Source organism: Apium graveolens, chromosome 2 (genome assembly GCF_009905375.1).
Source record: "Apium graveolens cultivar Ventura chromosome 2, ASM990537v1, whole genome shotgun sequence".
Classification (NCBI taxonomy): domain Eukaryota; kingdom Viridiplantae; phylum Streptophyta; class Magnoliopsida; order Apiales; family Apiaceae; genus Apium; species Apium graveolens.
In genome coordinates this window covers 157,536,038-157,556,202 of record NC_133648.1, presented here as the reverse complement: position 1 = coordinate 157,556,202, position 20,165 = coordinate 157,536,038, and the positions used below count along the sequence as shown (strand labels likewise).

At 37.7% G+C, this 20,165-nt stretch overlaps 1 non-coding gene across 1 annotated transcript; it reads left to right on the top strand.

The window, feature by feature from the left end:
* The first annotated feature begins 4,372 nt into the window (after positions 1-4,372).
* On the top strand, positions 4,373-4,479 carry LOC141709737 (small nucleolar RNA R71). The gene has a single exon (XR_012570300.1). It is a non-coding gene; the product is annotated as a small nucleolar RNA R71 (small nucleolar RNA).
* Positions 4,480-20,165: the final 15,686 nt, after the last annotated feature.

Genomic DNA, 20,165 nt, shown 5'->3' with positions numbered 1-20,165 from the left:
TGCATCTAAATCCAGGTTCAACTTCTTCAATGCCCAGTAGGCCTTATGCTCAAGCTCCGCACGTAGATGACATCCCTTACCGTACACCAACTGAAACGGTGACATCCCAGGTGGAGTTTTGTATGCTGTTCTGTAAGCCCAAACAGCTTCATCGAGCTTTAAAGACCAATCCTTCCTTGACGGACAAACAACCTTCTCTAGAATGCGCTTTATCTCTCTGTTAGACACTTCCGCTTGTCCATTTGTTTGCGGATGATAGGCAGTAGCTACTCGATGATTCACATTATAACGCTGCATCATAGAAGTGAACTTACGGTTGCAAAAATGTGATCCTTCATCACTTATGATTACCCGAGGTGTTCCAAACCTTGTGAAAATTTGCTTATGAAAAAAATTTAGCACTGCCTTTGCATCATTTGTCGGTAAAGCTTTAACTTCGACCCATTTTGAGACATAATCGACTGCCAGCAAGATGTACTGATTATTACAAGACGAGATAAAAGGCCCCATGAAATCGATTCCCCACACATCAAAGACCTCGACTTCAAGCATCACATTTAATGGCATCTCATCCTTCCTTGACAAATTTCCCACTCTTTGGCAACGATCACACCTTAAAACAAACTGATGAGCATCCTTGAACAAAGTAGGCCAAAAAAAACCTGCTTGCAGAATACGAGCTGCCGTCTTCTCACCACCATAGTGTCCACCATAAACCGTGGAATGGCAGTCTCGTAATATCCCCTCCGTCTCACAGAATGGGATACATCTCCTGATGATCTGGTCAGCTCCCTGTCTAAACAAATATGGTTCATCCCACATATACCACTTCACCTCATGCAGAAACTTCTTCTTTTGAGCGGATGTCCAATTAGGAGGCATTATATTGCTGACGAGATAGTTTACAATATCTGCAAACCATGGTTCTTCCTCCTGAATTGCAAACAACTGCTCATCCGGAAAAGATTCATTGATTAACGTCCTATCTTGTGAAGTAGAATCGGGATTCTCCAACCTAGAGACATGGTCAGCTACTTGATTCTCAGTAACTTTTCTATCTTTGATCTCTAACTCAAATTCCTGAAGTAAAAGCACCCAACGAATGAGTCTCAGCTTCGAATCCTTCTTGGAAACCAGATAGCGAATAGCCGCATGATCAGTGAATACTGTTACTTTCATACCAAGTAGATAAGATCGAAATTTCTCAAAACCAAAGACTATAGCCAAAAGCTCCTTCTCAGTAGTGGTGTAGTTCAATTGGGCACCATTTAAAGTCTTACTCGCATAGTAGACCACATGGAAGAGGTTTTTCTTGCGCTGTCCCAGAACTGCACCTACCGCATAATCACTCGCATCACACATCATCTCAAACGGTTTTGTCCAATCTGGTGCTGTAATAACTGGTGCAGTGATCAAACTCTTCTTGAGAGTCTCGAATGCTGCCAAACATTCATCATCAAATTTGAAAAGCACATCTTTCTCAAGCAAATTGCACAACGGCTTAGATATCTTTGAAAAGTCCTTGATGAATCGCCGATAAAAACCCGCATGACCAAGAAAACTACGGATTCCTTTCACAGAATTAGGTGGGGGAAGATTTTCAATGACTCCCACCTTGGCCTTGTCCACCTCTAGACCCTTGCTAGAGACCTTATGCCCAAGGATAATGCCTTCACGCACCATAAAATGACATTTCTCCCAATTGAGCACCAAATTAGTTTCCACGCATCTTTTGAGTACGGCGCGCAGATTATTCAAACATTCATCATATGAATGCCCAAAGACGGAGAAGTCGTCCATGAATACTTCGACGTTATTTCCAATCATGTCAGAGAATATAGCCATCATACATCTCTGAAAAGTGGTCGGGGCGCCACATAACCCAAACGAAACTCTGCGAAAAGCAAATGTGCCAAATGGACAAGTGAAGGTAGTCTTTTCCTGATCCTCTGGTGCAATACAAATCTGATTATACCCGGAATAACCATCCAGAAGACAAAAATACTCATGACCCGCCAATCTGTCAAGCATCTGATCAATAAATGGAAGAGGGAAGTGATTCTTCCTTGTGGCTTTGTTCAATTTTCTATAATCCATGCATACTCTCCATCCTGTAACTGTTCGAGTAGGGATGAGCTCATTTTTTTCATTTGCAACCACAGTGATACCTCCTTTCTTAGGTACACATTGTACGGGGCTCACCCACGAGCTGTCAGAAATAGGATAAATGATGCATGCATCCAGCCATTTCAGAATTTCTTTCTTCACCACCTCCTTCATGATGGGATTCAGTCTTCGCTGCTGTTCCACAGTTGGCTTACTACCTTCCTCTAGCAGAATTTTATGCATACAATATGAAGGACTTATCCCCTTGATGTCTGCTATGGTCCATCCTATAGCCGATTTAAATTCTCTCAAAATCCTTAAGAGCTTGTCTTCCTCACTACCTGAAAGGTCAGATGAAATAATAACAGGTAACGTAGATGAATCACCTAAAAAAGCATACCTCAAGTGTTCAGGTAATGGCTTGAGCTCCAAGGTAGGTGCTTCCTCTATTGATGGTTTGAGCTTCCCTTCAGCATTCTTAAGGTCAGAAGTACCAAGAGATTCAAATGGTATGTCCAGCTTTCGCTTCCAGGGAGAAGCGTTCAGATATTGTAATTGCTCGTTGCCATCTTCATCATCGCTGTCAAAATCCCCCACTAAGGCCTTTTCCAATGCATCAGACATTAGCATGCGATCGAGTTCCAAAGTAACCGCAGAATCAATCACATCCAATTTTAAGCACTCCTCATCTTCTGTAGGGAATTTCATTTCCTTGAATACGTTGAAGGTCACATCCTGATCTTGTACCCGCATAGTAAGTTCACCTTTTTGCACATCTATCAAGGTACGGCCAGTAGCCAAGAAAGGCCTTCCCAAGATTATGGGAATCTTCTTATCTTCCTCAAAATCCAGAATAACAAAATCTGCAGGAAAGAAGAGCTTATCCACCTTGACGAGCACATCCTCAACTATGCCCCTTGGGTAAGTAATGGAACGATCAGCCAATTGTAGCGACATGTATGTGGGTTTTGGATCAGGCAGATCCAGCTTTTTAAAGATCGACAACGGCATCAGATTAATGCTTGCTCCCAAATCACAAAGGCACTTGTCAAAAGTCAGATTGCCAATGGTGCAAGGAATGGTGAAGCTTCCTGGATCTTTTAGTTTTGGTGGTAACTTTTGCTGCAGAACAGCGCTGCATTCTTCCGTGAGAGCAACGGTTTCAAGGTCATCCAGTTTCACCTTCCTTGAAAGAATAGTCTTCATAAACTTCACATAACTAGGCATTTGTTCCAGAGCCTCAGCGAAAGGTATATTGATGTGAAGTTTCTTGAACACCTCCAGAAACTTCTCGAACTGTCTATCCAGCTTTTGTTGCTGTAATCTCTTAGGAAAAGGTGGTGGAGGATAGAGCTGTTTCTCCCCTGTATTAGCCTCAGGCAGAGTGTGTTCAACAGTAGTCTTCCTTGGTTCCGCCGCTTTCTCCTTTTGCTTAGATTCTTCATCTCTAATTTCAGCTTCTCCTTCTTTTGCCTTTTCAGCATCAGCCACTTTTCCAGACCTTAAGGTAATAGCCTTGACTTGCTCTTTAGCTTCCTTCCTACCTGGTACTTCCGTGTCACTGGGAAGAGTGCCAGGTTGACGATTGAGCACTGCCTTGGCTAATTGACCGATTTGATTTTCCAAGGTCTTGATAGAAACCGCCTGACTCTTGCACAACAGCTTAAGTTCCTCAAAATCAGCACTAGTAGGTGCAGCTGTACTTCCCTGCTGAGGATATGATTGCCTTGTAGCATACTGCTGTGGTTGCTGGAATCCAGGTGGGTTAAATTGTTTACTCACTCCTTGCTGATATGGTGGCTGAATAGCATTCTGATTATTCCCCCAGCTGAAATTTGGATGATTTCTGTTGTTAGGATGATAGGTCGCTGGCACAGGCTGCTGCTGTCGCTGATAATTATTCACATACTGAACAGATTCGTTGACAAGAGAACACTGATCCGTAGCATGAGAACCTGCACAAAGCTCACAAACCATAGCTATTTGATTAACTCCATATGTAGCTAGAGAATCAACCTTCATTGATAGCGCTTGGAGCTGGGCTGTAATAGCGGTGGCTGCATCAACTTCCAGAATACCTGCTACCTTGCCTAACGTCATCCTCTGAGTTGGGTTTTGATGCTCATTTGCAGCCATCGTCTCTATAAGATTATACGCCTCAGTATAGCTTTTAGCCTATAAGGCGCCTCCAGCTGCTGCATCGAGCATGGGCCGAGATTGGGCCCCCAAACCATTATAGAAACCAGTGATCACCATCCAATTCGGCATTCCATGATGTGGACATTTTCTCAACATTTCCTTGTAGCATTCCCAAGCCTCGCACATAGATTCTGTAGGTTGCTGCGCAAACTGAGTAAGAGCACTCCTCATAGCAGCAGTCTTTGCCATCGGATAAAACTTCACCAAAAACTTTTGCGCAAGATCTTGCCACGTAGTGATGGACCCAGCTGGTTCAGAATGTAACCAGTCTTTAGCCTTGTCCCTCAGTGAGAATGGGAAAAGCCTCAACTTGATAGCCTCATCAGTCACGCCATTATACTTAAAAGTGCTGCAGATCTCGACAAAATTCCTTATGTGCATGTTGGGGTCTTCAGTTGGCGCTCCTCCAAAAGAAACAGAATTCTGCACCATCTGAATAGTGCCCGGCTTGATTTGAAAGGTGTTAGCTTGAATAGCCGGATGAAGGATGCTTGACTGAATGTCATCAATTTTAGGCCGAGAAAAATCCATAAGAGCTGGATCAGCTTGAACAATACGATCTCCCATGTTTACTGGTTCTTTCTGCTCAGTTCCTGAATCCGAATCCTCAAAATCTAACTTCTCCGGAATATCAAGAACTTCGTCTGTCTCCTCAGCTATATCTAAAGTCCTCTTGCGAGCACGAGAACGAGTTTGCATAAACGCTTGCTAAAGTACGTGAAACACAACCGGAAAAAATAAGTAACTACTACGTCCTAATTACTGAGTCCTAATGACCAATGATGGTAAGTACATAAACTAAACAAATACGCCGAGTCCCCGGCAGCGGCGCCAAAAACTTGTTAGGGCTAAAATACGCACTAATATTCACGCAAGTATACGCGTTCGCAAGTAATATAGAATACTTTCTAGTTCATTCCCACAGAGACTCAGACTAAATTATTGTCTAATTAAACTCACTCACCAATGTATGATTACTTCTCAATGTTAAGATACTAACACTTAAAATTGTTGATTAAATATTAACTATAATTAACTACTTAATTAATCACTTAACTAACACTTCAATTTATCAACAATAAAACACTCATGAGATCACAACTTCATTATTACTTCCATCTATAGCCATTGTTAATACCTCTAGCATGTGACAGTGATGATATTAATCGAATAACACGAAACTGATAAAAGCCAACTTTCATTGTACTAATACCATTCTACCAAGCATCCACAATTAAGATAGAAGTTGAATAGTCATCAATTATGCTGAGTTCCTATATGTCTACGGAAATTGACAACACAACGATTTAAGCACAAGTTATTCCTTTTGATTACATAGGGCAAATAAAACTGTTAGAGTTACCCACTAATCATGCACAACGTACATGAACCTATGCTAGCATGGCAAGTTCTAAATCTCAAGATCCACCGTCACTTCACAAGAGATTAACACCCTATCTTATATGTTCGCGACGCACATAAGACGAATACGCACAACCAATACTAGATATCATACAATCATCACACACTAAAGTATTAAACAATTAACTAAAGAATTCCATAATAAATCCGTTGCAACCCCATGATCACGATTAGCCCATAATAGCACTTATCGTCATCATGGGTTCATATGAAATCATGATAAACAAACACAAGAAAATAATAACTAAACTAATTATATTAAAACAGAGTACGTCACAAGAGTAAATAAGTTCAAAGCAAGAAAACTAGCATCCAACGTTACAACGAAACAAGAATCACAAGAAGATATGCTTCCTCTTCGTTGCGGTGTGCTAAATCGGTCTTCTTCCTTATCTCCTTCGCTCCTTGCGTAAAAACACAATCTTCTTCAATCCACACTTGTGAAAACGTCTCAAATCTACCTATATAATAGTCCCATAAAACTCAGATTACATAGAAGTGGAAACCAAACAGAAGTAGAAGTCCAGAAACATTATATCTTTTTTCCCGACCCTGCGCGGCCGCGCAGCATAGCTGAGCGGGCGCTCAGACCTCTACTGGAAAAAAATTTGATTTTGCTCCGTTTCTTCGCCGTAATCTGCCCGTTTCTTTCCTCTCGCAATGGTGAACACATGCCAAGGCTTATTCTTGATGATTCCTCCCCCCAAATGCAACTAATACCCTGAAATGCATAAATACTAGAAAAACACATCAAATACACAAAATACTTGATTTCAAGACACCAATTTAAGCCATTTTAAGACGTTCTGAGTGGTATAAAATGCCACTTATCAATAGTCAGAAGGCCGAAGAGTGGCACTGGACTAAAGTTAACCTAGTGACCAATCGACAAGCGCAGCAAGGTTCCAAGCGAAGGAACTAAACGTAAAGTCGGATCCAGGATAGTCTGATAGTGAGGCGATAAAGCCGAGTGTCCAAGTTAGTCCAAGGTCGATCAATAATAGCTGTAAAGCTCTGCAAGGCAAGTACCCCTGACCATTCTTTTATGGTTCAATACGTATGAATAGCTAATGTTTTATTCTCGTAATGGAACATAAACGTTTTAAGTTACGTATGCCTTGTAGTTATAAATCACTGTTTTCAAATTTTTTTGGGGAAAAGTATCTTCGAAATGTACCTATCTCGAATGAAACGATTTGCGAACTGGATTATATATGTGTGCTGGTAAAATGAATGATTTTGAAAATGAGATAGGCACAAGTGTTTTGAAAACTGGATAAAACGATCAGATATGGGATATATAGGGGCCAGAGTAGGCCTATTGAAGTGGCGTAAGAGGCTAAGTCGGTTGTACACACTATATAACTGATTAGTCCTGCAGGTCAGAGACCTAGCTAGTCTCTGAGTTCCAGAACAGGTAAATGGGATGGCAGTTAGAGCCGTCTGGTGTTGATAGCCTGATCAGCTGTCTTCACATATCCGTACGTATCTGATTTGGCTTTGTGATTCTCGTAACGGAACAAGTGAGTTATACAGTGGATTTGGAAATAAAAATAACATGCTAGAATTAAACTCTGGTATTTGTACACAGCACACTACTATGTTTGTTTTACATGTTTTGCAAACGAGTTATAATCTCTATTCCTATCACTTTTTTTATCATAAATTGTTTTAATTTGTTATTCATATAGTGGTACTGCTGAGCAAGCAATTTCTCACCCTTGCAGAATGTTTTATACATTTACTGTAGATGCCTAAGAGATTCCTTCACGGTAGTCAGGGCAGAGTTCCAGTGCCCTCCGTGTCAGGCTCCTCTGAGGTAGTGTGTTGGACCAAAGATGGTCTATTGAGTTGTTGTATGAAGTTAGTAGTGTTAGGTTGGTTTGTGTAGGTTGGTGTTGTAATAGTTGTAACCTAAATCATACTTGAACTTGGAAAAAGTCTTGGTAAAGGGGTCGTGGTTATGTATAATTAGTAATTTGTATTATATTATGTTTATTATTATTGTTGTTGGTGATGTCAACTCCTGACCCGCGGTTGAGGCCATCACAGTTGGTATCAGAGCTACAGGTTTGAGTCCCTGATTTAGGTTAGGAGTAGAGTCAGAAGAGTACAGGATGGTTTATATATAGATATGCGTCAGCAATTCAATCAGAAGAGCAAGTTTATATATGTGTGCTGGTAAAATGAATGATTTTGAAAATGAGATAGGCACAAGGGTTTTGAAAACTGGATAAAATGATCAGATATGGGATATATAGGGGCCAGAGTAGGCCTATTGAAGTGGCGTAAGAGGCTAAGTCGGTTGTACACACTATATAACTGATTAGTCCTGCAGGTCAGAGACCTAGCTAGTCTCTGAGTTCCAGAACAGGTAAATGGGATGGCAGTTAGAGCCGTCTGGTGTTGATAGCCTGATCAGCTGTCTTCACATATCCGTACGTATCTGATTTGGCTTTGTGATTCTCGTAACGGAACAAGTGAGTTATACAGTGGATTTGGAAATAAAAATAACATGCTAGAATTAAACTCTGGTATTTGTACACAGCACACTACTATGTTTGTTTTACATGTTTTGAAAACGAGTTATAATCTCTATTCCTATCACTTTTTTTATCATAAATTGTTTTAATTTGTTATTCATATAGTGGTACTGCTGAGCAAGCAATTTCTCACCCTTGCAGAATATTTTATACATTTATTGCAGATGCCTAAGAGATTCCTTTACGGTAGTCAGGGCAGAGTTCCAGTGCCCTCCGTGTCAGGCTCCTCTGAGGTAGTGTGTTGGACCAAAGATGGTCTATTGAGTTGCTGTATGAAGTTAGTAGTGTTAGGTTGGTTTGTGTAGGTTGGTGTTGTAATAGTTGTAACCTAAATCATACTTGAACTTGGAAAAAGTCTTGGTAAAGGGGTCGTGGTTATGTATAATTAGTAATTTGTATTATATTATGTTTATTATTATTGTTGTTGGTGATGTCAACTCCTGACCCGCGGTTGAGGCCGTCACAGTTGGTATCAGAGCTACAGGTTTGAGTCCCTGATTTAGGTTAGGAGTAGAGTCAGAAGAGTACAGGATGGTTTATATATAGATATGAGTCAGCAATTCAATCAGAGGAGCAAGTTTATGAGTTCAGTCAAGGGTTTCGAAGACGTAACCCTGACGTCTATTGAGGATTAGCTGGAACTGCCCTAGTTTAGAGTATGTTTCCTCCGTATATGTGTCATTGATAGTATCTGGTAGAGATTTCTAGTTTTCCTGTCGAGAAAAATGAGTCTGATCGCGAGAGTTCAGCTTTTGCGCAGATCCTTGGTGTGTCAGCTATAGAGACACCCATATTATCCCTACATATATCATTCTCGATGCCAAGTGATGTTAATGGACTGAGTGTGTGACCCCGGTGAGATCAAATAGAATGATAATAGTCGGTGGCTGCTATGACAGCCAAGTTCCGTGAAGTATGGGGATCAATATTGTTGTTATATCTTAAATCTTATACACATTTCTTGAGACATATTTTGTTTTCTAGAATGAATTCCTGTTTCCCAATAAGTTGCTTATTTATCTGCAAGAAAGTCAAATTCGGAGTAAGAAACTTAGGATTCTGTTCATCCCATTATATTTCAGATTTTCTCCCTCCCTATTTGTGAATTTTCTATCTAAACATTGTTTCTTTCCTCGGTGATTATTTCGGTTGATTGGGGCAAACAATGCATATGGGTTGACCATTTGTCTATATGATAAAAGTGTCTGGTGGGATGCCACCGAATTATGTGTTGGAACTGTGCGGTACTAAGACTGGCCATCCTATGTACTTGTATGGTTGCTCTCAGTTATACCTACATCTTCTTCACTATTTCTTCTTATTCGATTCCCTTGAGTTTGAAATTTCATTTGATATTCTATGATAATGAATTTCAGCGATTAGATGGTCCTCATTACTGAAAGCAAGTTAGAGTGACTGTCAGGAAGAACGAAAGTCCTATATCAGGGGGTTATTTAAAAATAATGATAGTAGCAAGAGTTCAGGATCTAATAATGGAATTATAGCCTCAGGAAAGGTAATTCAATGATTGATGAATCACTTGAGGGTGATAAGAAATCATCCTTGGAGAAAAGGTTGGTTGAAATTTGGACTATGGTGCCTGGAAGAGTTTAGCGTTCCTTAAAATTGACCTGATTTATCAGTTCGTTCAATGTAGGTGGGTGATATAGCCAACCAAGTCTTTTGGTATATTAAAGTTGATGTGGTGATTGAGTAGTGACGGGAAGTTAGTCAGTTGTTGTTATATTGAGGAGTCGTGCGATGGTGTTTAGTTTCTTTATATCCTAGTCTTCCTGAACTATTGTTGATTCTACTACTGTCATTGTTGTTGTAATTGCTAGTGCCGTTAATCTAGATTTCTTTTATAAATGAACCCCGATATTAAAGACATAGGTACTGTGATTGGGCATCATTTTTCCTGATACAGGTGTATCGCTTAAACGGTGATATCTTTTGTCAAACATTTTGTTATGTTTTGAATAAACTCATTTATATATCTCAGGAAGATGCCACCCAATAAAGCTACCCATTCTAAATAAAATAGTAGTAGTTTTGCGGATGGTCCAACTATAAATGAGATTCTAGATTTGTTATGCCAGCAGCAGCAACAACAGTTGCAGTTAATCTAACATGTTCAGCAACAGTAACTACTGTTGCAGCAGCAACAACAAGGAGTGAATCAAAGTGCTAGTTTTAAATCTTTCCAGAGTGTTAAACCTCTTGAGTCTCAAGGTGAACCTAATCCAGTAGCTGCTGGAGCATGGTTAAAAGAAATGGAGGAAGTTTTCAACCTCGTTCAAGTAAGTGATAATCTTAAGACTGATTATGTAAGCTATTTCTTAAAGAATGAAGCGAATTACTGGTGAGAGTCAACAAGAGCGTTAGAAGGAGAAGGCCCTGTTCCATGGGCTAGGTTAATTGAGTGTTGTTTGGAAAAGTATTTCCCAGATTGTGTGTGGAGTCAAATAGAGATTGAGTTTCTTGAATTAAAGTAAGGCGAGAGAAGTGTAGCTGAGTATGAGACTAAGTTCACATAGTTGGCTAGGTTTGTACCAGATTATGTACGCTTTGAAGCTTAGAAGGCAAGGAGATTTTGAAGGGTTTTTAGCACATAAACGCAACGAAAACGTAAATTTAAATCTTAAAAAAATGAAACCCTCCGCAGGATCCATGCGGAAAATAATATTTAATTCGTAGTTCAGTATGTTTACCTTAAGAAGCTTTACGTTAATGGAAAGATGGAGGTCTTTAATGGCGATTCAAAAATGATGAACGGAGATATTTAGCAGCTGCTCCTCAAGTGTGAAGCACTCCACCGGTATCCACCAAGAAAACGATGTAATGAAGGAGGAGGAGATGGAGAGAATTAGGGTTTTGTAAATCTTTTTGGTTTAGGCAAAAATAGGGTCTATAATAGTATATTTATAGGCAAAATTTTCAGCTGAAAATTTTCCCATAAAATATTATTATTATTAACCCTTTATTATTCTCACTAATAATTAAAACACCTTTTAATTATTAATCCTTTTTCTAAACACTTTAAAAATAATTCTCTCACTTGATTTAATTTCCAAAAATTAAATTCTTAATTAATAATATTAAGAACTTTTCTTAATTAATTTATAATCAATTAAATCTCATTTAATCAATTATTAAATTTGCCAATTAATTATTTATTTCATCAATAAATAATTATCAGTCATTATTAATTAATTTCTCCACCATTAAATCATTCTCTTTTACGGTGTGACCTTGCAGGTTCAATATTAAGCCGGTAGTAGAAATAAATAATTATAAAACTATTTTATCATTATTTATATAAATTCTCTAATTCATTAAATATGATTAATTAATTAATCATATTTATTCTACATCGTGAGGGATACTTCTCAGCATATCGCGACTATCCGGATAATACGAATTCACTGCTTAGAATACCAAGAACCTATTCAGTGAGTAGTTACCGTACAATTAATTCCTTCTACCCTGCATTGTCACGATTAAATACAAGGCATGGAACTTGTGTCAAGCCTATCTTATTTAATCACTTACTTTCCCATTCACTATGCTTAGTTCTATTTAATGTAAATTAGAAACTCCTTTCTAATTTCATTCACTCTGGCCAGAGATTCCTGAACTAACATAAGTGGATCAGTATTAAACATTCTCTTCCTACACTGGAAGGGGTAGATCCTTTATTGATCATACATTTTCTTCGTGTACAAATTCCTATACCCAGAAGAGCCCTTATAATTGTCCCTTGACACTAAAAACTAAACCAAAGCATAGTTCAGTGTACACAAGATGACTATGATGACCTCAAGTCTAAGGATACTTGTACAACTATCACTATGTGAACAACTGCTGACACATGAGTGAACTCCATCAGTTGTTCAGCTGTGTGAGTCATGTTCAGTGAACTTATTCTATAATAAGCACCTACATACTAGCTATAGTGTCACCACACAAATGTCTATGAGAACAGACATCCTTCATAATGAAGCAAGCATAGTATGTACCGATCTTTGTGGATTATTAATTACCTGTTAGTAATCCTACGACCAGGAACTATTTAAGTTTAGAGTTATCATCTTTTAGGTCTCATTATTATGATCTCATCACAATCCATAAAAAGCTTTACTCTAAACTGTGGTATATCTTATTTAAACATTTAAATAGATAGAGCCCACAATAAAAACAAAACAAGTCTTTTATTAATATCAATGAAATCAAAACATATTACATAAAAGTTATTCTTAAATCCTCATACATGATTAGACTTAGGACATATCTCTTTCAATCTCCCACTTGTACTAAAGCCAATCACTCTGGTATCTAATACCCATTTTGTCTTTATGAAGATCAAAGTGACTCTGATAAAGTGGCTTTGTGAGTGGGTCTGCTACGTTGTTATGTGTGTGAACTCTCTCGACGTTGACATCTCCTCTATTTTTAACTCAGATTCACAACCAAAAACAAGAAAAATGTCCTGAGTCTTTCGCAAGTACTTAAGGATGTTTTTCACTGCTTTCCAGTGGTCTTCACCTGGATTGGACTGATATCTGCTCGTCACACTAACTGAATAAGCAACATCAGGCCTTGTACACAACATCGCGTACATGATAGATCCTATTGCTGAAGCATAAGGAATCTTACTCATACGCTCTCTTTCCTCAGGTGTCTTAGGAGACATTTTTTCGGAAAGGGACACTCCGTGGCTCATCGGTATGAGACCTCTTTTGGAGTTTTCCATGCTAAACCTTTAAAGCACTTTTTGGATGTATGTACCCTGGGTAAGACCTATCATTCTTCTAGATCTATCTCTATAGATCTTCATACTGAGAATATAGGATGCTTCTCCCAAGTCCTTCATGGTGAAGTTCTTTGATAGCCATACTTTGACTGATTGTAGCATCGGTATATCATTTCCTATAAGAAGTATGTCATCCACATACAATATAAGAAATGTTACCGCGCTCCCACTAACCTACTTGTAGACACATGGTTCATCTATGTTTTTGATAAAACCAAACTCTTTGATTGTCTAATCAAAATGGATGTTCCATCTATGAGAAGCTTGCCTTAAACCATATATGGTTCGCAGCAGCTTACACACTAGGTGTTCATTTCCCTTAGAAAGAAAACCCTCTGGCTGTGTCATATACACTTCCTCCTCAAGTTCCCCATTGAGGAAGGCCATTTTCACGTCCATTTGCCAAATCTCATAGTCGTAGTAAGCAGCAATCGCAAGCAAAATCTGAATTGATTTTAACAGGGCTACAGGTGAAAAAGTTTCATCAAAGTCAATCCTTTGCCTTTGTTTGAATCCTTTTGCCATGAGCCTGGCCTTATAGGTCTCCACCTGGCCATCTGCTCCAATCTTTCTTTTGTATACCCACTTGCACCCAATAGGCTTAACACCTTCAGGTGCCTCAACTAGAGTCCATACTTGGTTGGTATACATAGATTCCATTTCAGATTTCATGGTACTATGCAATTTCTCTGAGTCAACACTACTCATAGCCTCATTATAGGTCACAGGGTCGTCATCATCAATGATTGACAACTCATTTTCATTCTCAATGACAAGGCCACAATACCTCTCAGGTTGGCGAGACACTCTCCCTGTCCTACGAATGGCTGTTCCACAGAAGGTTGTTCAGTCTGAACATGTGTTTCCACTTGATCCGTAGTAGTTTATGCTTCTTGAACTTCATCAAGTTCAATTTCGCTCCCACTGTTTCCTTCAAGGATAAACTCCTTTTCCAAGAAGGTAGCATGTTTGGAGACAAACACCCGATGATAGGTGTAAAAGTAATACCCCAAAGTCTCTTTAAGATATCCCACAAAATTACATTTTACGGATAGAGATTCCAGCTTATCTGGGTCAACTTTCTTGACATAAGCTAGACATCCCCAAATCTTAACGTGTTTAAGACTCGGTTTCCTTTCTTTCCATATCTCATATGGTGTTTGAGGAACAGATTTGGAAGGCACCTTATTCAGTAAATATGTTGAGGTTTCCAATACATAACCCCATAGCTTTACTGGAAGATTCGCATAGCTCATCATGGACCGAACCATGTCTAACAAAGTTCGATTTCTCCTTTCAGATACCCCATTTAACTGTGGAGTATATGGAGGAGTCCACTGGGAGACTATACCATTTTCTTTGAGATAATCTAGAAACTCTCCATTCAAGTATTCACCACCTCGATCTGATCGAAGAGTTATAATACTGGGTTTGGTTTGTTTCTCCACTTCATGTTTATATTCTTTGAACTTTTCAAAGGCTTCGGACTTGGGTTTCATCAAATACACATATCTGAATCTAGATCTATCATCTATGAAAGTAATGAAGTACGAAAATCCACCCATGGCTTGCGTAGACATTGGTCCACATACATATGTTCGTACCAATCCTAGCAAATCTGCAGCCCTCTCTCCATGTCCACTAAATGGAGATTTGGTCATTTTACCCAATAGACAAGACTCGCATGTAGGATATGATTCAAAATCAAAGGGGTCAAGTAACCCTTCCTTATACAATGCCCGCAGTCTATTTTCACTAATATGACCTAGCCTACAGTGCCATAAATAGGTCAGATTTTCATCATCTCATTTTCTTTTATTAGTTTGTTCAATCTGAAGTAAATCATGCTCTACGTCACATACATACAGACCATTATTTAAAATGCCACGTCCAAAAAGAACATTATCTCTAAGGATAGAACATTCATTATTCTTAATAATAAATGAAAAACCATCCAAATCCAGCATAGGAATAGAAACAATATTCCTCATAATAGAGGGAACGTAATAACAATTATTCAAAATAATAGTCTTTCCCGTAGGCATATGTAAACTAAATGATCCTACAGATATGGCCGTAACCCTTGCTCCATTGCCCATATGTAGAATCACCTCATCTTTTTCAAGAGTCCTACTTCCCTTTAGTCCTTGCAACAAATTGCAAATATGAGAACCACAGGCGGTATCTAATACCCAAGTAGAAATTTGACCTAGTGACATATTAACTTCGATCATGAACATGCCTGAATCAGAAGCGGTAGTCTTACTACCCTTCTTCTTCTTCAATTCTGCAAGGTAAACCTTGCAGTTCCTCTTCCAGTGCCCCAACTTGTTACAGTAAAAATAAACAGCTAAATTAGGACCAGTCAACTTGTGAGAATCTAGTATGCTCCGGAGTGATAGTGCAGAAGACATGACGAATATAGTAAATCTGTAAATGATAAACACATAACAACACTTAGCAAATATTCAATTTCATTTCAAAACACTATATGAATCGGGTCTTTATTCATAAGTGTCTCCCACTAGTTTATCTAATTTTTTTCAACCCATTAAGTGAAAATTAAGCATTCATAATTCTAGTGGGAATATGGATCCTACATTCCATCACACAACCTCGGCTGTGGCACGAAACGTCATGTGATGTTCAATAGGCAGACAACTCTTGTCAATTACATCTTATGTTATTCCCTAATATAAGTTTAGCCTCTTGAATAATTGAGTCACGACTGTGGCACGACAAACTCAATATTCTAAGTCAAGTCTAACCCAACATTTCGTACAATTGAATCAGTCTCCAATGGCCCACGGCTGTAGCACGTACCGACCTTTAGATTCTAATTCAATGTACACATCTCTATGTAATAGACAAGTATTTCTTATTTCAAAATCAAAGCCCTCGGCTGTAGCACGAAACGAAAATGATTTAAAAATAAGAACCACTTTCTACCATGTTGGAAGGCTATGACTGACACAAGCCCGTTGTGTCATTGGCCAATTACTACTTGATATTATTTAATTTTAGAGGGATTATATTACGTTACAATCATAATCAGATTATAAAGAGATTCTTCCTTTTAAATTAAATATTTCAAATCAATAATCGATAATCAGATGATTCCCAGATCGGGTGGAGCATTGTCAAGAGGCGTCACTTAATAACCCTTTCTTACAGATAGAAATCTGTTGTTGACAGAATCATCCTTTCTCTCAATATTGAAAATTCATATTCAATTACGTATTTCATAAACACAAGAATCTCATGATTGTATTCATAATATTTATTGTTAAGGCAAGAAACGATTCATATTCTAGATTTTCTAGAGCACGCCTTATATTGATTTAAGTTCACCTAAATCTATCATCGCATGGTAAACATAGGCATATATCTCATATATAGAATTAAATAAACAAGTAAATGTAAAGTGCAATAAAGTAAATGTGTTTGGTTATGACCCCATCCTATGTGATCCTTATCAAGCTCATGATAAAGATCAAGGTAAATCTGATATGGTGATGGAAATAAATACAACTACTTATTACATAAGTCTTCTTCTTTGTTTAGACTTCTTGTATGCCTCGTCTTCTTCTTTGTATCACCTCCATTGGATAGCCTTCTTGAGTCTTCAATTACATTACATGATTGAAAGTAAAACTAATCTAATGAACTTACAAGAATAACTCGAGTTACATTCGAGATTTATGATTACAAAGATTGACGACATGCAAGTCGTATTTAAAACCAAAGCCAAAACCATTACACTAAGGTCGAAAGGCCATAACCATCCACCATACTCATAAAACATATAAAAGCATGTTAAAACATATAATCTGATCTTAACATATCATATTATCCATGATCTAATCATAAAAAGAAAATATGACAAAAATCACAAAAATCAGAATCAAATCAGAAAAACAAGAATCACTGTTTACGGGCAGTAAACGACGTCAAACACCTTAGAGACAAGTCGTTGATAGCTATTGCTATCAGTTTTGTTCAGACGCTCGTTTACCTATAGAATAGGGTATTCGTTTGAGTAAATCGGACACCAGGCCCAGATTTCAGCAAATCTGTAGCAACCAATTCAGAATCCGTATCTAAGATGATTCTCATAATTAGAACAAACATAAATCATGTATATATCAGTATATATACAGATTACATAATCATCTTATGATTATACAACTCACATGAATATCATATATTCAAAACCATACATATATAAGCATATTATATCAACATCAAATCATGGTGAATTACGTACATGCTCATATATCGAAAACAGTTAAACACATAAACAAATTAAAAACTTTTCGCAAGTAGCTCTGATGCCATTGAAGGGTTTTTAGCACATAAATGCAACAAAAACGTAGTTCAGTATGTTAAAAAACGAAACCCTCCGCAGGATCCATGCGAAAAATAATATTTAATTCGTAGTTCAGTATGTTTATCTTAAGAAGTTTTACGTTAATGAAAAGATGGAGGTCTTTAATGGCGATCCAAAAATGATGAACGGAGATCCTTAGCAGCTGCTCCTCAAGTGTGAAGCACTCCACCTGTATCCACCAAGAAAACGATGTAATGAAGGAGGAGGAGATGGAGAGAATTAGGGTTTTGTAAATCTTTTTGGTTTAGGCAAAAATAGGGTCTATAATAGTATATTTATAGGCAAAATTTTCAGCTGAAAATTTTCCCATAAAATATTATTATTATTAACCCTTTATTATTCTCACTAATAATTAAAACACCTTTTAATTATTAATCCTTTTTCTAAACACTTTAAAAATAATTCTCTCACTTGATTTAATTTCCAAAAATTAAATTCTTAATTAATAATATTAAGAACTTTTCTTAATTAATTTATAATCAATTAAATCTCATTTAATCAATTATTAAATTTGCCAATTAATTATTTATTTCATCAATAAATAATTATCAGTCATTATTAATTAATTTCTCCACCATTAAATCATTCTCTTTTACGGTGTGACCTTGCAGGTTCAATATTAAGCCGGTAGTAGAAATAAATAATTATAAAACTATTTTATCATTATTTATATAAATTCTCTAATTCATTAAATATGATTAATTAATTAATCATATTTATTCTACATCGTGAGGGATACTTCTCAGCATATCGCGACTATCCGGATAATACGAATTCACTGCTTAGAATACCAAGAACCTATTCAGTGAGTAGTTACCGTACAATTAATTCCTTCTACCCTGCATTGTCACGATTAAATACAAGGCATGGAACTTGTGTCAAGCCTATCTTATTTAATCACTTACTTTCCCATTCACTATGCTTAGTTCTATTTAATGTAAATTAGAAACTCCTTTCTAATTTCATTCACTCTGGCTAGAGATTCCTAAACTAACATAAGTGGATCAGCATTAAACATTCTCTTCCTACACTGGAAGGGGTAGATCCTTTATTGATCATACATTTTCTTCGTGTACAAATTCCTATACCCAGAAGAGCCCTTATAATTGTCCCTTGACACTAAAAACTAAACCAAAGCATAGTTCAGTGTACACAAGATGACTATGATGACCTCAAGTCTAAGGATACTTGTACAACTATCACTATGTGAACAACTGCTGACACATGAGTGAACTCCATCAGTTGTTCAGCTGTGTGAGTCATGTTCAGTGAACTTATTCTATAATAAGCACCTACATACTAGCTATAGTGTCACCACACAAATGTCTATGAGAACAGACATCCTTCATAATGAAGCAAGCATAGTATGTACCGATCTTTGTGGATTATTAATTACCAGTTAGTAATCCTACGACCAGGAACTATTTAAGTTTAGAGTTATCATCTTTTAGGTCTCATTATTATGATCTCATCACAATCCATAAAAAGCTTTACTCTAAACTGTGGTATATCTTATTTAAACATTTAAATATATAGAGCCCACAATAAAAACAAAACAAGTCTTTTATTAATATCAATGAAATCAAAACATATTACATAAAAGTTATTCTTAAATCCTCATACATGATTGGACTTAGGACATATCTCTTTCAATCTCCCACTTGTACTAAAGCCAATCACTCTGGTATCTAATACCCATTTTGTCTTTATGAAGATCAAAGTGACTCTGATAAAGTGGCTTTGTGTGTGGGTCTGCTACGTTGTTATGTGTGTCAACTCTCTCGACGTTGACATCTCCTCTATTTTTAACTCAGATTCACCACCAAAAACAAGAAAAATGTCCTGAGTCTTTCGCAAGTACTTAAGGATGTTTTTCACTGCTTTCCAGTGGTCTTCACCTGGATTGGACTGATATCTGCTCGTCACACTAACTGAATAAGCAACATCAGGCCTTGTACACAACATCGCGTACATGATAGATCCTATTGCTGAAGCATAAGGAATCTTACTCATACGCTCTCTTTCCTCAGGTGTCTTAGGAGACATTTTTTCGGAAAGGGACACTCCGTGGCTCATCGGTATGAGACCTCTTTCGGAGTTTTCCATGCTAAACCTTTTAAGCACTTTCTGGATGTATGTACCCTGGGTAAGACCTATCATTCTTCTAGATCTATCTCTATAGATCTTCATACTGAGAATATAGGATGCTTCTCCCAAGTCCTTCATGGTGAAGTTCTTCGATAGCCATACTTTGACTGATTGTAGCATCGGTATATCATTTCCTATAAGAAGTATGTCATCCACATACAATATAAGAAATGTTACCGCGCTCCCACTAACCTACTTGTAGACACATGGTTCATCTATGTTTTTGATAAAACCAAACTCTTTGATTGTCTAATCAAAATGGATGTTCCATCTATGAGAAGCTTGCCTTAAACCATATATGGTTCGCAGCAGCTTACACACTAGGTGTTCATTTCCCTTAGAAAGAAAACCCTCTGGCTGTGTCATAACCACTTCCTCCTCAAGTTCCCCATTGAGGAAGGCCATTTTCACGTCCATTTGCCAAATCGCATAGTCGTAGTAAGCAGCAATCGCAAGCAAAATCTGAATTGATTTTAACAGGGCTACAGGTGAAAAAGTTTCATCAAAGTCAATCCTTTGCCTTTGTTTGAATCCTTTTGCCATG